This window comes from Aptenodytes forsteri, unplaced genomic scaffold (genome assembly GCF_000699145.1).
Source record: "Aptenodytes forsteri isolate BGI_AS27 unplaced genomic scaffold, ASM69914v1 Scaffold185, whole genome shotgun sequence".
NCBI classification, from domain to species: domain Eukaryota; kingdom Metazoa; phylum Chordata; class Aves; order Sphenisciformes; family Spheniscidae; genus Aptenodytes; species Aptenodytes forsteri.
Window position 1 is genome coordinate 1,886,705 of NW_008796214.1, and position 16,986 is coordinate 1,903,690.

Consider the following 16,986-nt stretch of genomic DNA (forward strand, 5'->3'; position numbering starts at 1 on the left):
TATGGGGGTCTTAGCGGCCGGCTGTCAGGTCGTTACTCGCTGCGGTGCTTTGTACTGTGGGAGCGCTGGACTTCGGAATAATACCGATGCGGAGTGGCGTTTGCCTTTCGCAATAACTGGATGCGTTGCTTTGATTGCTTTCATCTGCTGCTTTTATAGACTCTTGTATTCCTTCGGTGAATGCACAGTTAAAAGGCGTAATGCATGGACCTGCTTTCTTTATCCCTTTTAGATAGCTCTTGCAGTTAGATGGATATAGGCCTGATTTAACAAAAAAAACATGGCAGACTTCTGCTACTGTAAGACTGCAGCAGCTCTGAAAAATCCTTGTTCATGGCACTGGGGTCTGATGTTTTATCTAGATAGCTCTCTTTTAAGGCTGATTCTTTTGCTCTTGGAGTGATAATGCAAAACTAGAGTGAGCAATTGAATTTGTAATTTTGATATCTTAATTGTGAGTAAAATTGGATTCTTGTTTAAAGAAGGTGAGTAGTGATCTGCATTTCCAGATTGTATTTGCTCAACATTGACTGTAGGTATAAATGCTAAATGTTCGAAGTCGGAAGCAGGATTACTGTAAGAAGGAATGAATGTAAACTATCAAGATCCAGAGCATTCAGTACAGCCTTCGACCTTTATTGACAGGATAGAAATATAATGAAACCTGCTTATTGAGCCATCTAGCCAGTTCAGAAAAAATACTGTCGTTCACTCAGCCCTGTGAATGTATTGTGCTGAAAGACATCTTGGGGAACAATGCTCCTCAGTCTAAGGGTTATAGAGGCAGGTCATATAGAGTAATTTATTCAAAGAGATATCAGCCACGTGAAAATGTCAAGGGAGACTGTGACTCCTCAGGCCGTTGCAGGAAATCTCTGCTGGAAGAAGGACTGGCATATACTCAGAAGCCTCTGGAGGGAAAGATAGTAGATGAAAATGGTATGGGATAAAGAGCCAGGAAGGGTGGGTGATGGCAGCTAGATGTGATTTCTAAAGAACTGTTGTTATCCATTGGCATTCCCTTTTCTTGCTGTTTCTCGGTAAAACAGAAATGGCTGTTGCGATGCCTACATGACTTAGCAGTGGTTGTAGGGCTGTGGGGATGGACTAGCGGGCTCGTTAATGTGTCACAACCAGCACTAGATAGGCAATAAATAAAATAGGTAGGGAATATTTTGTGACTTCATGCAGCAGCGTAAACCTGCTACTAAAAAAGAGGTCAGGTTATGGAACGGTAGCCTGTTTTGCATTTTTCTGTAATGCAGGGTGAGTGCAGTAAATGATATTCACTAAAGCAGGATGCAGCATTTTTGGATGAAATAGCAGCTTGCAGCAGTTATACGGCAAAAAGCGTTACAGATGCTGTTTCATCTCTATGGTGGCATGAATCCTGCGGCTTTTGGAATTACTGTGCGTTACTGAACTCTGCCTGCACGCTGAAGTGGAACAGAGAGGGGGCAAAGTGTTCATGCTACATGTATGGAGACCAGAACACTGCTGCATGTCTCTCAGACAGCTCCTTTTAAGTAGGCGTACCAAACCATTCTATGAGAGATGTTTTGTTTTTCCTTCAACATACATAAAATTTAATCAGTTAAAACCCCTTTATTGGGTGGCCCTGTAATGCTCATTTATATTACGTCACCTGACTAACGATTTCTTTTTAATGTGGGTCAGTTACAGGATTTAATATCTGTAGTTGGATTACTTGTAAAATAAGCATTGTATTTCATTAGCGAGGAGTACATGGACATATTTTGTGGAACATAGATGAGAAGGTCTATTTATGCAGATGTTTAAGGTTCAGACTGCAAAAGTTATTTAGGCAGTTAATCTCTATAGGCACCTAAATTCCTTAGTCATCTGATCTGGGCACAAGTTAAAAACCAGTACGATAGTTTATCATTGCCCATTACTCATGAGTCAGCTCCTAAATCCAGTCCAGGCTGGTATCTCTGACCTCAGGCCTCCTGCTCGCCATTTCATGGTTCTAGGAAAACCTTTGCCAACTGCGGTGCTCGGGCTACAGGAACTGGACAGCCTTAGGTCAGAGCAAGGAGCCACCAGCAAACCCTTGGATCTTTTCGACTCTCAGTTGAACGAGGGGGTTGTGAAGTAGAGCAGTGCAGGCTATTTTCTATGGTGTGTGATGCACACCATGCTGTGGAAGCTTCCGATGAGATCAGGCCAGCGCTCCATGTTATAAACTGCATAGAGCCATATAGGGCTTTTCTGACATATAAGCTCATGCTGTGGGCTTGCTCCTGTTCCCAGCTGATGTAGCTGGGGAGTTTGCCAGTACGTTGGACCCTTACCTCTGCCTAAGCTCATGGCAACTTTCCCAAGTTAAGCCAGCGGGAATCTGGCCTAGAGATATTAAATATGAAAATCTAGTTGTCTGCTCTTGCTTTCCTAGTGTATTTGCACCTTAGAAATCATCTTGTGCTTGATTGTTATCACCAAATAACACTCGCCTGGTGAAGCTAGTGTTGGAGCTGAAATGTGTGTACCATCAAATGGCACCGAGGTATAATCAGTGTTCCGCAAAGAGACTGCACTGAAGACTGCTTTTCCCTGGGTTTTTTTTTCCCATGTATGGTTTTCATTTGTCAGATTTTTATTATTACTCTTAAAATGATCTGTTGTGAATTTGTTTTTTTTAATGAACGTGAGTACAACGTTGCAGCAGTTACAGCTGGACCTTTCCAGGCTTTGCTTTCCTTTAATGAAAAAAGGGTTACAGAGATATAACATATAAGGAATTTTTCTTATGCCTAGTAGATCTCAACTTATTTAACAGCTTTATCAGAGTGATCAATTCTATATATTTAAGCAGGCAGCTTTTCTTCTATTTTGTCCATCTTTATTTCATGTATTGTTAATCCCAGACACGTTTTTCACTGACTATTCCTCATTAAAAAGCCCAGTTTTGCATGGAAAAAAGTTTTGTATGTATTGTTAGTTGATGGTTGAGTTCCTAACACATTTTACAGTTATTTGAGAAAGATGGCTAAGGAAGGTGGGGTTGCATCTGAAAGTGTTATTTCTACTTGCAGTAAAATATGTGTGATTAGGAAAAGATACATACCAATCTATAATCTTTGTGCTCAGGGATTGTATGTGTCTTCCTATGGCCAAGGACAGCTTAAGGTTGAGGAGTATCTTGAACTATTGTTTTTCAGCACCATTAACATTTTTCTCAGCCTCTTCTCCATAAGGTGTTTTTCTTGTTGAATGGTGAAAATTTCAGGATGTTCTTACTTTTTCATGTCTTTTCACTTTCGTTCTGCTATTCTCTTTATATATTGCACAAACTAACTTCTTTTTTTTTTTTTTTCAAGCTGCATATTTTTTAGCAGACCAGGAATCTCTTTGGCATGCCACCACTACCACCAGAGAAACATGTTATGCTGTTGTGTGGTCATTTTTATTTCACAATGTTTTGAATGTGCTAAACATTAGAACTTAAAAAAGAAATGGTATGTTGGTTTGATTTATTCAACAACTCCTCACATCAAGAGGGCAGCAAGAACTGAACAAAAGGGCCACTCAGCATGAAAATTTTGTGCCAGCAGATGCTAACACACACCTGTTAGATACTACGAATAGACTAGCTGGTCATACCAGTTATGCCGTTGGAACAGGAGAGGTGTGTCATTAATACCCTGTTTATAGAGCTAAAAATATACTGCTATGAAACTGTTCACAGGTAAATGTTCCAAATTAAGTAGCTTTTCTGTTTACTGGGGTTCTGAACATATGCTGCTCTCTTTTTGGAAGAAGTGGCCAGATCCTGAAGTTACACCTGCTGAGCAACTTGGCTATGATCTGTGAAACGCATTCAGGAATGATGGATTTAGTCTCCTGGTTTTGCTCGCATATCCACAGCTCTACACAAGAGGAAACGATTTCTCCTTCTCTGTTAAAGTCACACAGCTTGGAATTAGTACAGTTGTAAGAATATGAAATGAGAATGCTTCTGCAAGTAATTGGAGAAATTGTGGACTTGCCATTGAAAAAGACTTGCAAAGAAGAAGTAGCAAAGGTTTTGTTTGTTTGTTTATTTTTTAAGAAAGGAATAGGAATTGACTGACAGGTCAATTTTCTTGGGGTGACCACTGGGTTTGGTTTTGTTAATCATGACTCAACACAGTTGCGAGAGTGTGGAATGATCCCTGAAATGGGCTTCCATCAGGATGGGCAGTTGCTAGTCTTCCGTGTAAATGGGTCTATAGGAGGGTATATGCAATATATTGGTTCTGTGAAGATATGTAGTTGTAAACATAGTTAAAAAGATTTAGTTTAGCTCGTGGAAGATGTAATCAGAGATGAAGATATGCAGACCTAAAGCAGACAAAACAAGCTTTTATATACTGCTTCATTGCCCACATGATTGAATGGCGCCTAGGTTAATGTATTTGAAGTAGCCAACTTAATGAATAAAGTGTTTATGCTTCACGTGTTCAGTACCACTATAGAAAGTGGTTGAATGGTTGTTGTGATCCTTCCTGGCCTTAGTCCATAGGGACTACAGACCTTTAGTTCTGTCTGTTTTTTTTTTTTTTTTTAAAGTTTGCCTTGAGTTTTCTTAAAACACAACATCACGTTAAGATAATGACTGTGCTAAAATCTCATGATTCAGGGCTTCAGTTGTGTGCCTGTAGTGGTCAGGAAGGATCAGCTCTGCACCCTGAATTTTGTGGAGTCTTATTTTCTATTTTTCCACTCTCTTAGAGGCGTTAGTGGCTGGGGCTGGCTGGGGTGAGGCAGTGAGCTGGGTGGGAGGTGCTCTGAGGTGACGTAGAGGCTCCTCTCGGAAGCTTGGCCCTGACGTTTTAAGGTTATACTGATTGCTGAATTTGATACCGGGCAGAAATTTCTCCCAAGCCAGACCGACAGGGCATCTTTGGGAGGTCTTTCATCTTTGCTGTGGGATTCAGCCCTGAGTAGTGTTACAGTCCCAAGTACATGGTCAAGGTCTTCTACAAGGCGTTGTGGGGACTTCTGACTGTCAAGCAGTAGTTCGGATCTGCATTTTTTGTTATTGTAAGTTACTGCCATTTGAACCTGAATTAATCCTATCATTCTATTGATGGATTTATTATAGAATGGCATGGAGTATCTGCTTTTGATTCTTTCTTTTACATGATAAAAGGGAGCCTTGTGTTTGTAAGGGCAAGAAAATTGTCAATATATATTGTTCCTTACGGCGTGGTGAGTGCTGGCTGACAGGGCAGGTCTAGAGCCTGGTTTACAGTAGGGTTGATTCGTGGTTACTGCAGTCGGTAACGCAGAGTAGTAGAAAATAGTTTTGTGCAGTATGACCAAATGCTTATTTTTTTCCATTCATGAAATCAATTTTGCTCTAGTGCCTAGACACCACAAATACTCCAGCTAATTATAGCAAGTAGCTTTTTTTTTTTTTTGCTTAGAATGGAAAAGGTGCTGCCTGCTATATCTAAATTAACAATGTAGATAAATTTATTTTAACACCCACAGGTTTTAGTTTGGGCATCTGAGTTTTAAAGTGTTGACTTTTGTCTGTAGCTAAACTAATTAAAAGATTTTCTTCCCAAAGGCTTTCACTGACTTTTCTCTTAGTAAACAAATATTTAATTAAAGTGTTTAAGGGTGATCTATAGCCAGTCTCTGCAGATGGAGAGCTCTGCACTAGTGGGTAGCTTGTGGCTCCAGTATGCTAGTGGCATATACCTTTATAGCAGCACTGGAATGCAGCATGAAGCTACTCATACTACTCTGTGCTTGGAGAAAGCCGTTTTTGCCTCTCACTAGCAAATTACTGGCCTCTGTGCTTTTGGAAGGGTACTTTGGGCCTAAATCTGCCTTACGGAAGTCAGTGGGTGTTTTGATAAAGGAGGATCATCCAGCAGAGCACCCTTTATTAGACCCTGTATCATGCAGGCGTCTAGTGAGGAAGTCAGGAAAGCTAGTGATACTATTTCCCGCTCTCCCACTTATACTGTACGAAATATGAAAGCAAGGGAGTTGAGCAGCATACACTGGTTTTGGATGCCTGAACTTTCAAAAAGTATGGGATCCGCATCTCTTGAAATTTGAACGGTCCTTTAGTCAGCCTGACTCAGAGATGATGAGTTGGGAAAAAAATGGGCTTTAAACTACCGTGCTGCAGTTCACCTTAAGTTAACAGGTATTCCTTGTCATGTAGGGTCCATATGTGGTAAAGATAGCCTAGTTAGTTTAACATTTGCTTTTTATTTTTGTAACTTAAAATATTGTGACCTTTTTCTGTGCATAATACTATGAATAATTCTCTACAGTTTAATGATTGGATTAATTGCTAACTTTTTATTTTTAACCTCTTTTAGAGTAATGTATTCTTGTTGTAATTTTAAATGCTTTTAGGAGGCCAGATCCTAAGACTGAAAAGAAATCTGCTTGACTTTGGTGGAGCTGCACTGGTTTGCACCAGTTGAAAATCTGTCTTGCAGTCTTTAGGTTTTGATAAAACAAACAGTGGAGCCTGTTGTATTTTATTCTCTTTGTGTTTTTGGCATCAGAGGGAGCTTTTCCTGATTGTTTTTCTCATTTGAAGGCTGATTGTACTGAGTGACCTCTTGCTACTAAAGGGTGGGTCAGTTTATGTGGGAAAGTCTTAGTCAATGTGTCTGGGAGATAAGTGGGACTGCATCCCAACAAGCGTTGTGCATTAAATACTGGAATGTGCTGGGGATCTGCCAGGAGATTGGAAGCAGGACTATGCGACAAGCGCAAATGCAGTCACACTCTCCCTAAAATAGTACTCTGGATAACAGGAGAACTGGAAAGTTGTCACTTACCTCATTTTAGCACAAATTCTTTCCTAAAAATGGATTATTGACTTGAGGGTTCAGGGGGATTTTTTTTTTTTGTAACATATTCTGTTTGCATCTGAAGAACATTTAGGTCCCTCTCAAGTCTTTAGCTGAAGGCAGGATAGGACTGCAGGTAAAAACGAAAAAGCCGTATTAAAACCATACAAGTGAAGCACAAATCCTGCAGTCCCAGCTTAGGGAAAGCTGTTTATATAATCTTCATTGCTATCTGAATGAGAAATGAGATGGGTTTTTATCTTAGTATAGGTTAGTAGTAGTGTCTTCAAATTCGTCTTGAACTGTCTGTGGAAGTATCAAGGCAGAGATAAATCAGTTCAGTGGCCTCAGACATGCCTGGGCTGGTTGTTGGTGATGGGATTTTGGCACCAGACACTGGATGCAAGCAATCAGTATTTGGATATTAAAATGAACAGTGGTTTACCACTGCAGACCGTATATGGTTTTGTTTAAGGGTAAAAATAAGCAAATTTGATTTTCGGCCCTGTGTCAAATTTGTCAACAGAAAAATCTGATTGTGCAGCTTTAGTCATTGGCATAAGCCATTTAAACTTAAAACCTGTGATGCCTAAATTAGTTTCTTACGGAAAGAGGATGAGTTAGCTTCTAAATGGGATAGTGTGAGGAAAGTGCGGGGGCTGGGGTGGTTGATGGTTTGGAGCAAGGTTGTAACATACTGAGTCAGCAGGTGGTTGTGTTTAGCCCTGGTGCGAATCTGCTGTAGGAAAGTATGGGTTGAAGTAACTGTTCCCTGAATGCGTGTTTGCATTGCTGCAGGGACCTGGACAAGGAACTCAGTAAAAGGAAAAGTAAAAGTGGAAATGTTACGGAATAATGAGATTCAGAACAAAAAGTCTGGGCTGTTATAAGTCATGACCTTTTAGTGCGTGCAGATTTCAGGACAAGTGATGAACTGCACTTTTTAAAAGGCAAATGGATTACTTCATTTGTGGAAAAATACCCGTCAGCTTCTGGTCTGTGCTACAAGCCTGGGATCAGTTTAGCTCTTGAGGACCACAAGATGTAACTCTCCCATCGTGCCTGTACCAGAACTGAAGTCTCTGGCCCCAGGTGTTAGGTCCACGTGGCCTGTGCTTGGAGAAGAGCAGTTTTATGTCCCCTGTGCTGCAGTCCCTGAGCTTCTCTGTGGGAAGGAGACTTATTTAGCCTGTTGTACAGCAGCAGCAGCTGCAAGGCTGCTTTATGTTATGCTGGCTTACAATACATTGGGAAAGGAAGGCTGTTGCACCGGCTCAGGGTAAAGTAGGGCACGGTGGTTATACTGCAGAGTTTGTTTTGGGAGAGGATGTGGCATACCAGATACACCTGCTCTGCACCACGGGGGGATTCCCTGACCCCAGCTGGCCCATTAAGCCAGCTTTGCAGCTTTCCATCGCTGGAGTGCGTAAAGTAGCTTTATTGCTGGTCAGGGTCTGGCTCCAAGGAGTGATGCTTGCATAAAACTCAGGTAGAAGGTAACTAGAGGTAAAGTAAAAAAAAATGCAATCCAATCGAGTTTCACTGAGCTTTGTCTTTTTCAGTCTTGCACACCTTCAGATTATCTCTATGTATTAGGAGGTATAAAAATTTCCAGAAATTGCACAGTTTACGTAAGAGATGTGAATAATGGCTAATAATACGGTAAACTGCCCTGAGGAGCTGAAAGATGGGGGAATTAGGTTATTTTTAGAGATCTATTCCTGTTGTATGCTAGACAAACAAGAATAAGGTGACTTTGAGTTGAACATATAGCACAAAGAATTAAAGATATTTTTCTCAGACAAGTATTGAAGTAACCATAGTGTAGTAATGATCTATACTATCTGCCAGGTTAGTAATGAAACTCTCAACTGCATTCTTCACTTTGTTTAGTAAGAAAAGAGGGACCTTCTATGCTTATTCTCATTGCAATATTATGATTCTTCTTTCTCTGCGATGCTTAAGAATGAAGGACCTGAATCCCCAGTTGGGCCAAGTTACATAGCTACATCCCAGCACGTGAAGCTGTGCTGATTTACATCATCACAGTCTGTGGCTTGAGGTTTTAAATCATCCTTATATAAAAATATGCAGAAGAACGTATCAGAGATAATTTTATATTGCTCAGTTACATTTCTGAACCATGTTAGAAACATAAGGATTGTAAAATATGTGAAAAGATACCAAAATGTTGGTAAATAACTCTAGAAGTCAAGGATGATGATACCCTCTCTGTGGGCAGGTGTGAGTGATAGGGAGCACATAGCTCTTATCTTATCTGTGTTTTTAGTCTAAGTAATCCTAATTAGGGAGTAAATCCTGAGTGAGATTATGCTGCTGGAGTGTGTGTAACAAAGATCAGTATTTCGATACGCTGTAGGGGTATAGCAGGATCTAGAGATGCTTGTTTAGATATTTATTGCTGATAGGCTGAGATAAACCAGAAGTTTGATTGCTTTAACTAGGATCTTCTTCTAAACAAGTGGAAAAGAAACATGGTGAAGACCTAATGATCTGTTTGCTGAAGCAGAGCTGACAGGTGAGGACCACGTGGACATACCAGTGATAGGTGGAGCGCTGAGTTGGCGGAGGGCATGCCAACCATTTTAGAGATGTTTCTACAGCTGTTGCTGACTAGCAGAAAATAATGTGAATCACTTGGGGTTGCAGTGGCTCAGCTTGCTGTGAAAGTTCAAAGAGTCACAAAGTTCCTCAGATTCCTGGCATGGGGAGATGAACCTACATGTCATCTTAAGGGCAATTTGCAGAGCAGCGTGTCCGCATTATTCCAGGGTGCCTTTAACGGTAGTACAGCTGTTTTCATTTTTAACTTCTGGTTGTCATAAGCTGTGGCAGGACGCCAAGGAGCCATGGAAGAGCTTTGGGCCTGAAATTAATTTTCGGCAATCTCGATTAGATTGGCGCCTGTAGTGATCTTACCGTTAAAAGTTTTATGCGTGTTTTGATACAAATGCATCTCCTTTCTGATATTTAGTAGCTTGGCCATAATATCACTTGATGCTCTAAAGAGAGATAGGAGGGCATGCAAATATATAAAACAAGGACAAAAATAACTTTGTAGTATTTTTATGTTCTGTTGTGTGGATTGATCAAAATGTTGCAATTTTAAAAGACTAAAATACTTGATGGTAATGAATGTTGAGAAATGGTCACTATGCAGGCAGCATGACTACTTTATCAGAGGGGAATTTCCAAATTGCATTCCAAACATGTTATTAAAGGATTAAAGAGATGGGCAATTCACCTTGGGCTAACTGTTCTGAAGCTATGCTTATGCTTATAATACATATAAATAACTATTATGCAAATACTACAGTAATAACAAACCACATTTTGAATTTGCTTTGTGCCTCACAGTGGTTTGCACACTGGTCAGAAGTATTTGCAGTATAAACTTGATAGGTCTTGAGGGAACGTATGTGTTGGTGTTAGATTGTAGTTCTCATTATGTTTCTGTCTGAACCTTACGTCCATGGGCCTGGTTTGGCAAAGGAGCTCAGGGCCTGGCGAGTGAGGTGGGGAACACGATCCCAGTGTGGACTTCCTCTTTGTTGTGCAAGACCAGGGTCTTGGACTTCCTGGCCATGCAAAAGGCAGACCCACACGTTTAACTTCACAGTGTGTTTTGTCTGTGCTTCGTGTTACTATGCTGAGATCCCAACCTTTCTAATTCTGGGTGAGCTGCTTTCTCAAGCAATGAGATGTTCGTGTCAAGGTGCTGACAGTGGCACTGCAGTGGGCTGAGGCTGGGATGTTTGTAACTCTCTAGTCATGTTTTTTTGGAATATGGAGTGTGGTTCCAACGAGTGTTCCTAAAGATTTTGGTTGAATTGCTCTTGCAAATGGCAAACTCATTTGTTTTGTTCCAGTGTTCTAAATGATGATCTTGTTTTCCCAAAACAGGAAGCACTTAAGTTACCTGTGTAGTGAAAAATACTTAACTTTGGTTAAATATACCACTTAATTTCTGTTTCTCTGAATTGGCCTCAGTGTATAGTAGCAGACTGGAATGTTTTGTACATAGTTTCCTTCCTTGATTATCTTGTTAAAATTAAGGAAAGCTTCCCATTTTTGTTGTCATCAGGAGCAATAAATTCTTGTTCCTTTTAAAAATCTGTCCATTCTGGTTTTGACTTTCATTAACTACTGCCCAGAAGATGCAGGTGTTTCTCTTCAGAGTGCTGGAACTCTTAAGGGCACAGTTCATCTTTGGGAAATGACAAGTGGAAGATTGGTGGGTGCTGAAACTGCAGTGACCATGGTTTTAGCTCTTCCAGATCTGCTGGCTTTCAGACTTAGGTGCCAGGAAAACATTGCGGTATTCACTTTAGTCCTCTGGGCAGAATACAATTTTTAAGTGAAGAATTTAGAGTGTATCAGAAATCAGAAGCTAGATGGCTACTGTTTTTTGCTTCTAAATGCTAACATTTTTTGTGCTGATACATGGTCCTTGAATATTGCACCATAGGAATTTGTTCCCCAGGATCACTTAGAAAACCCTTTGCTGCTGCTCTGAGAAGTCAGTGAGCTGTCTTGGAGATATGATGTGACTTGCCAGAGAGAGCACCCTGTTCCCTGGGGTGGTAGTTTCTGAATCAGGGGGTTATGGTGGGTTTGGGAGGCCCCAATGCTTTTGAGCAGGGTCACAGTTGTTTTTTCAGGTATTTGGAGCCACACAAATGTGGGGTCACAGCAGGAGAAAGTATCTGAACCTCTGCTTGCCAGGATTCTGTTCGATAATTACTGTTAATTTTTACATCTGAAAAATGCTCTGCTCTTAGTACTGCTTTCAGAAGATGTGATCTTAGAGGTTAAAGCCTAATGGCATAGTGTCCAAACCTGTTGCAGCCTATTTTCTTCTTAATACTGTGAAATAATTGTGTTAACAGCCTGTTCCTGCTTCTGCAGCGCTGATACTGTATCAGTAGAATGACCAAGTTAAGTCTTGCCTGGGCTTTGGGTTTCTCATACAAGGACTGATGAGCCAATTTCCAGAAAGTGACATGTTTGGGGGAATGATGTGGTCTTTGTATTTGGGTGACTGGCACTTGGCACGTTTTGGTGTTGATTTGTTGCTAGTGGACCCAGGTCTCTTTGACAGTGAAGAATTATCCTTGGTCTGTCAGCACCGAGTTATGTCACTCTGGCCTGAACAAGGGTTCCTGATGTTGGCAGTCTGATAGCCATGCAAACTAGCCTCACGGGAAGCTCCAGGAAATATAATGGGATTGATTTGAATGGTCAATAGCATAGGTAGTATTAGCATTGTGTTTGACAGTATATTGTTTAAAAGTTGTATTTTCAGGGGGGAAAAACCAACCAGACAAAACTTTCTGGGCTTCTTCCTGAGTTACTGGTTTCAGAATGAAGGCTACAGGCTATCTGTAGCGTCAACAAAAAGTGGGAGGAGGCTTTGTAATTTGAGTATCATAGCAAAAAGAAACCAAACAAAAAACCCGAAGAAATGCAGCTGAGGGGATTTTTATACAAGTCTATAGTTAATTTTAGCTGTGGGGTTTGGGTTGGTTTTTTGTTGGTTTTTTTAAATTATTTTTAATTTCAAGGACTGTTGAGGGATGAGGAAGAACGGAGCTATTGTCCCGGTTAGTCACATTGCAGTGTATGCCTACCTCCTAGCCCTGCTTTTAGCTGTAGCCTGAGGTAACACCTGGTTGGTTTTAGCCGCTGGATGTGTTGAGAAGCTGTCATAATTACTAATTTTATGCTTTTGCTGCATGGTGGCTTCTGTTGGAGACTACGATAAATTTCCCCAACTCTGTTTCCATGCAGAATCCAAAATGGCATGGAAAGTGCAAGCGTTATGCACAAAAATTACTGTCTCACAGTATCTTCTTTGATTGCCTCTCACTGTATTACAGGGCCATGATTGTAAGTCATCCATAAAGTCAGTGCATTGCTTAAAATAGGCCATTCCTTTTGCAATTGCTATTACAATTCCAATATTCAAATATTAAGCCTTCTCTACAGCATTCGAAATAGCTGTGAATAGAGAAGTTCTTTCATTAGTCTTACCAGAGAAGTTAAATATTCAGCATGTCAAAGGTTCACTCCCAAGGCTGGAGCTATGTAGGCGTTGAGCCGAGGCTTCTTCACCCCCGTTTCTTCAACTCTAATCTGTTGTTATTGTTGAACAAAGCGTACAAGTGGGTGGGAGAAAGAAAGAAGCAGGAAATGGATCAAAAGAAAGTGAGGAGTGTCTAAAATTACATGGAGGAAATAACGGACCAGAAGGAATGCAGAAGTAACAATATGAATTTAAAATAGAAAACTGCATTCACAGAATTTCATCACGACAAGACTCTGATCCTGGCTTTGATGCAAACGGATGCATAACAGTGACTTGGGTGCCAGGCAGCACCCTATCCAGTTGGCAGGGGGTGTAAGACAGACCTGCCTCCTCTCTGGAGGCTGTGGGTTCAACCCTGTATGTTTATGGCAGGAGGACTGAAAATTGTATCAAGCCACTAATTGCCTTTTGGGAGGCCACTTACAAGGGTGGGTGCAATCTGAATGATTGAGCTTGGTGGGAAGATCAAGGGCTTGGCAAGTTCAAATGTGTGCACTTAGTGCTGATATCCTCAGCCTACAAGCTGTAAGAATGCACAAATGAAAGGCAGGTGTTTATTTTTTTTTTCCCAATGTTGTTATATGTTAACTAATGTAAAATTTAGTAATAAAGTACCATTTCAGCAAAATTGTTTCCTTAAACTTGCCATCAACAAAAGATGTATTGGAAAAGAGAATTTCCTCTAGGGTGAAATAGAGGACAAACAAACAGAAATAACCACTGTGTATTTAATGGGGGGAAAAAATGTACTTGTCATGTGGCTTGAATGTCATCTTAATGATACTATGAGGCAAGGAAGGGAACCAAACAATGCACACCTTTTATCATGGAAGTGAAGTCTAGAAAGGCTTTCAACAAACACCGTTTAGCCAAAACGAGCGGTTGAATTGTCATCTGCCATAAAAGAAAATCTCATTTGTCCATATAATCCTGTTGGTCCAGGTGAGTGATGAGACTACTGTTCTTCTAATTGCCTTTGAAGTTCAAAGTGAAAAGAGATCCTTTTTTCCATTCTGTTCTCTAGCTTGGCTTCTGTGGGTAGGGAGGAGACCAGCTGTAATATTTCATTTATCAACTTAACTTCAGTTGAACTGGTTGCATTTTGCTGGAAACCACTCTGATGGTCAGCCGTTATAAGCTGCAGTCCTCTTAGAAAAGAATACTAGAGCAGGATATTTCCCCGCAGTCCCCAACTGTGTGATGGCTGGCCGGAGCACTTGCTATGCATTTCCCAGCTGTGTTTCACAAAGGGCTTTGCCAGCATGCCAGGCATTACTGACCTTTTCTGGAGCAGGGAAACTGAGGCAGAGAGGGGCCAGCTCGTCGCAGCAAGGCTGGGCATCGGGCCTCAGAGTGTCAGGGCTCGTCCCAGCCCCATGCCTGGACCTCATGGCCCAGCCTGGCTCCCCAGTGAGAGCCAAACGCCCCTGCCCTGCTGCTTCATGCTGCTGGGGCACGGAGGTGGGTGCTCTCTGGCTGGAGGTTGCTCACACTCAGGCAGGGTGGATCCCAGCAAGGCAAAACTAGAATGATTTTGGTCTCTGACACTATTATATGTGGCATAATGGGCTTGTCCTGGACTTACCCCAGGAGAAATGCCATTTTGGACTGGGTGACACGTGTTGTCAGATTGACCGCTGATGGTAAGTGAAGAAGCACGGTAAATCTCTGTGTCGTCAGTCTGTCTGGCTGCATCGCAGGGGAATCACAGTACTTCAGCGGTGCTAATGCGCTCCCTCCGTGCCCCAGCAGCTGGCTTTGGAGTTCCCACCTTTAGGAGGTGCTCCAAGAAAGGGAAGGTCCCTCTGTGTTCTCCCACCTATCCTGGCACCAAGCCGTGCTTCTCTGGTCACAGCTTTATGCTCACCAAACTTGCTCTCTAACCCAAAATAAAGCCCAAAGCATGTAAAGCCAAAGGGGCACGATCAAGCTGAATTTCAGTCACAGATGAAACACCAGGAAAAAAACATGCTGTTAAGAGGGGAGGGGATGTCATGGCTGGTCATACACCTAGCCCACACAATTTGGTCCTGGTTTACAATGGTCTCTGGTTGCTGTTCAGGGTCTCTAAATTAGCCAATGATTTTTCTCTTGACCAGATCACCTGTTGATGTAAGTGGAGCCGGTGTTATTTAGGCATGTCTATTTGTATTAGATCCCTCAGATCTAGTACTTGTGCCTGCATTCATGCTGAAGGTAGCTTTCTTGGCTTGAATATATACAGAAATGAATTTGTTATTAGTTACCCTTCCTTTAATAATCAAGGTAGAATTTAGTAGCTTGTCTTTCGAAGGTAGCGCTAACGTGTGTGAAATGTCTGTCAGTGGTTTGTGTGCAGTATGTTGTGCGAAGAACTGACCTGCAGACAATTGGTATCCCCTCTAATGTCTTTACTTGAGTCCTATTAACCACTTTATATACTAAGATGTTGACGTACTTTTAATGGCATGTTAGTGCTTACTTGGGCAAGCAGTTAAGTGCATTATTTTAATTCAGTAACGTACCGAAGAGATTAAATTCTGGACACTGGCATTGTTACCTGGGCAAAACATGCCCATAGGCTGTAACCACAGGGCTGGCCTCCCGTATAAGTTAATTTTTATTCTTCTCTGTGTTACATTTTAGTTAACATGGAAAAAGAAGATGGCTGAACAGTGTCAGCTCTGGATAGTGCACGTTTGCAGGTTGTGGATTTCTGTGAATATGTGATGGCACTTCCTCATCCTGTCAGTGGTAGATCCTAATGCCTCCTGTCATGTACCAGCTTCACCATTTTCTGTTTGACATCCCCAGCGTCTTTTGTCTAATTCGGTTATACTTTCATTTCTAAATGTTGTTGGAAAAAAGTGTGTGGTGGCACATGGTCTCTACAAGCAAGTAGTGGTCCTCATGAACCTTGCCAGTATCTGCCCAAGTTGCTGCAGCGGTGTCATGAATGTTTTTAAATGACTTTCGGTGTATACAAAAGTAAAAGTATCTGGAATAGCTTAAGGGACCTTGGCTTCAGTGCTCATTTTTCATTGACAAAGACTAATTATTTAGCAACATGAATCAGATCTTGGGAGGCTTATTTTAGGATCAGTTCCCGTTTCTTCTTTCCTGATTCAATCACAGTGAGAAAAGCAGTATCAATAAATGATTGAGCAAGTGTGTGTGCTCTGCTACCAAAGGACTCTGCATAAATCTTAAGACTTGCTCTGCAAAGACTTACGAACAGGTCCATTATCCATCTTGGAAAAACTGCTGCGTTTGAAACAAGGCCTCTCCCTGTGCTCCCGTACAGTGTGCACTTCAGCCCTGTGTGACTGTGTCCTGGCTTCCAAGTTATTTTTCTGTCTCCCCGTTTTTTCCTACTGCAGTCTACGTGATTGCCTTGAAATGCTCTTGTGAAGGTCATTTTGCTAGGGCATTTTGCCATTCTGAAATAGCCTCGCTTGTTCTCTAAAATTACAAGTATTGGTAAAATACCAGATCACTCGGTGCAGCCTAAACACTAAGGCAAGCTGACTTGCCAGACTAAGAGAGATGTACTTCAAGGGTGGAAACAATGGCCTTTACACTAAATAATTTTTGTGACTGCAACAAATTTGACTTTTTCACATAGCTTGAAATCAAGACCAGCTTTGTAAAGGTGAGCACAATTGAAAATTATGTGAATAAGAATGCTGATACTTTTTCTGGAGGGGGGGGAAGAAAAAAAAGTTGTTTAGAATTATAGCTGGCTGTTCTCAGTAGGGTTAAATTGCAGATCCCTTGTCCTCAACTTGCTCATAAACCACCTTTGATTAAATTAATAGCAGATTCAAGTGGGAGGAAGGAGAGGGAGCTGTGCTAGTCTTCCTGAAAGAAAATCTGCCTGAGGAGCAGGCAATCCCAAGCTGTAATTCCTACAGAGCTTCTAAAATGTCCCAAGTTTTTGCTGATTCAGAACCTCTTTTCTCCTAATCTTTGCATGGGTATCTGAAGGCAAATTTGTCTTGAGTCTTCATTTGTCAGTCAGAGTAAAGAAATTAGGGTTATGGTAGGAAATAGAATTCCCAGTACACA

At 41.4% G+C, this 16,986-nt stretch overlaps 1 protein-coding gene across 6 annotated transcripts in view; it reads left to right on the forward strand.

Annotated features, from left to right (window-relative positions):
- The window catches only part of SPTBN1 (spectrin beta, non-erythrocytic 1), a 141,712-nt gene that overhangs the window by 6,277 nt on the left and 118,449 nt on the right, over positions 1 to 16,986 (forward strand). For 2 of the 6 annotated variants that reach the window (XM_009288446.2, XM_009288444.2), the window contains exon 1: positions 4,587 to 5,046. The exons of the other annotated variants lie outside the window; for them this stretch is intronic. The gene's annotated coding sequence lies outside the window, so the exon portion shown is untranslated. Of the gene's footprint in view, positions 1 to 4,586; positions 5,047 to 16,986 lie in introns of those variants that run through there. 6 annotated transcript variants of the gene reach the window in all.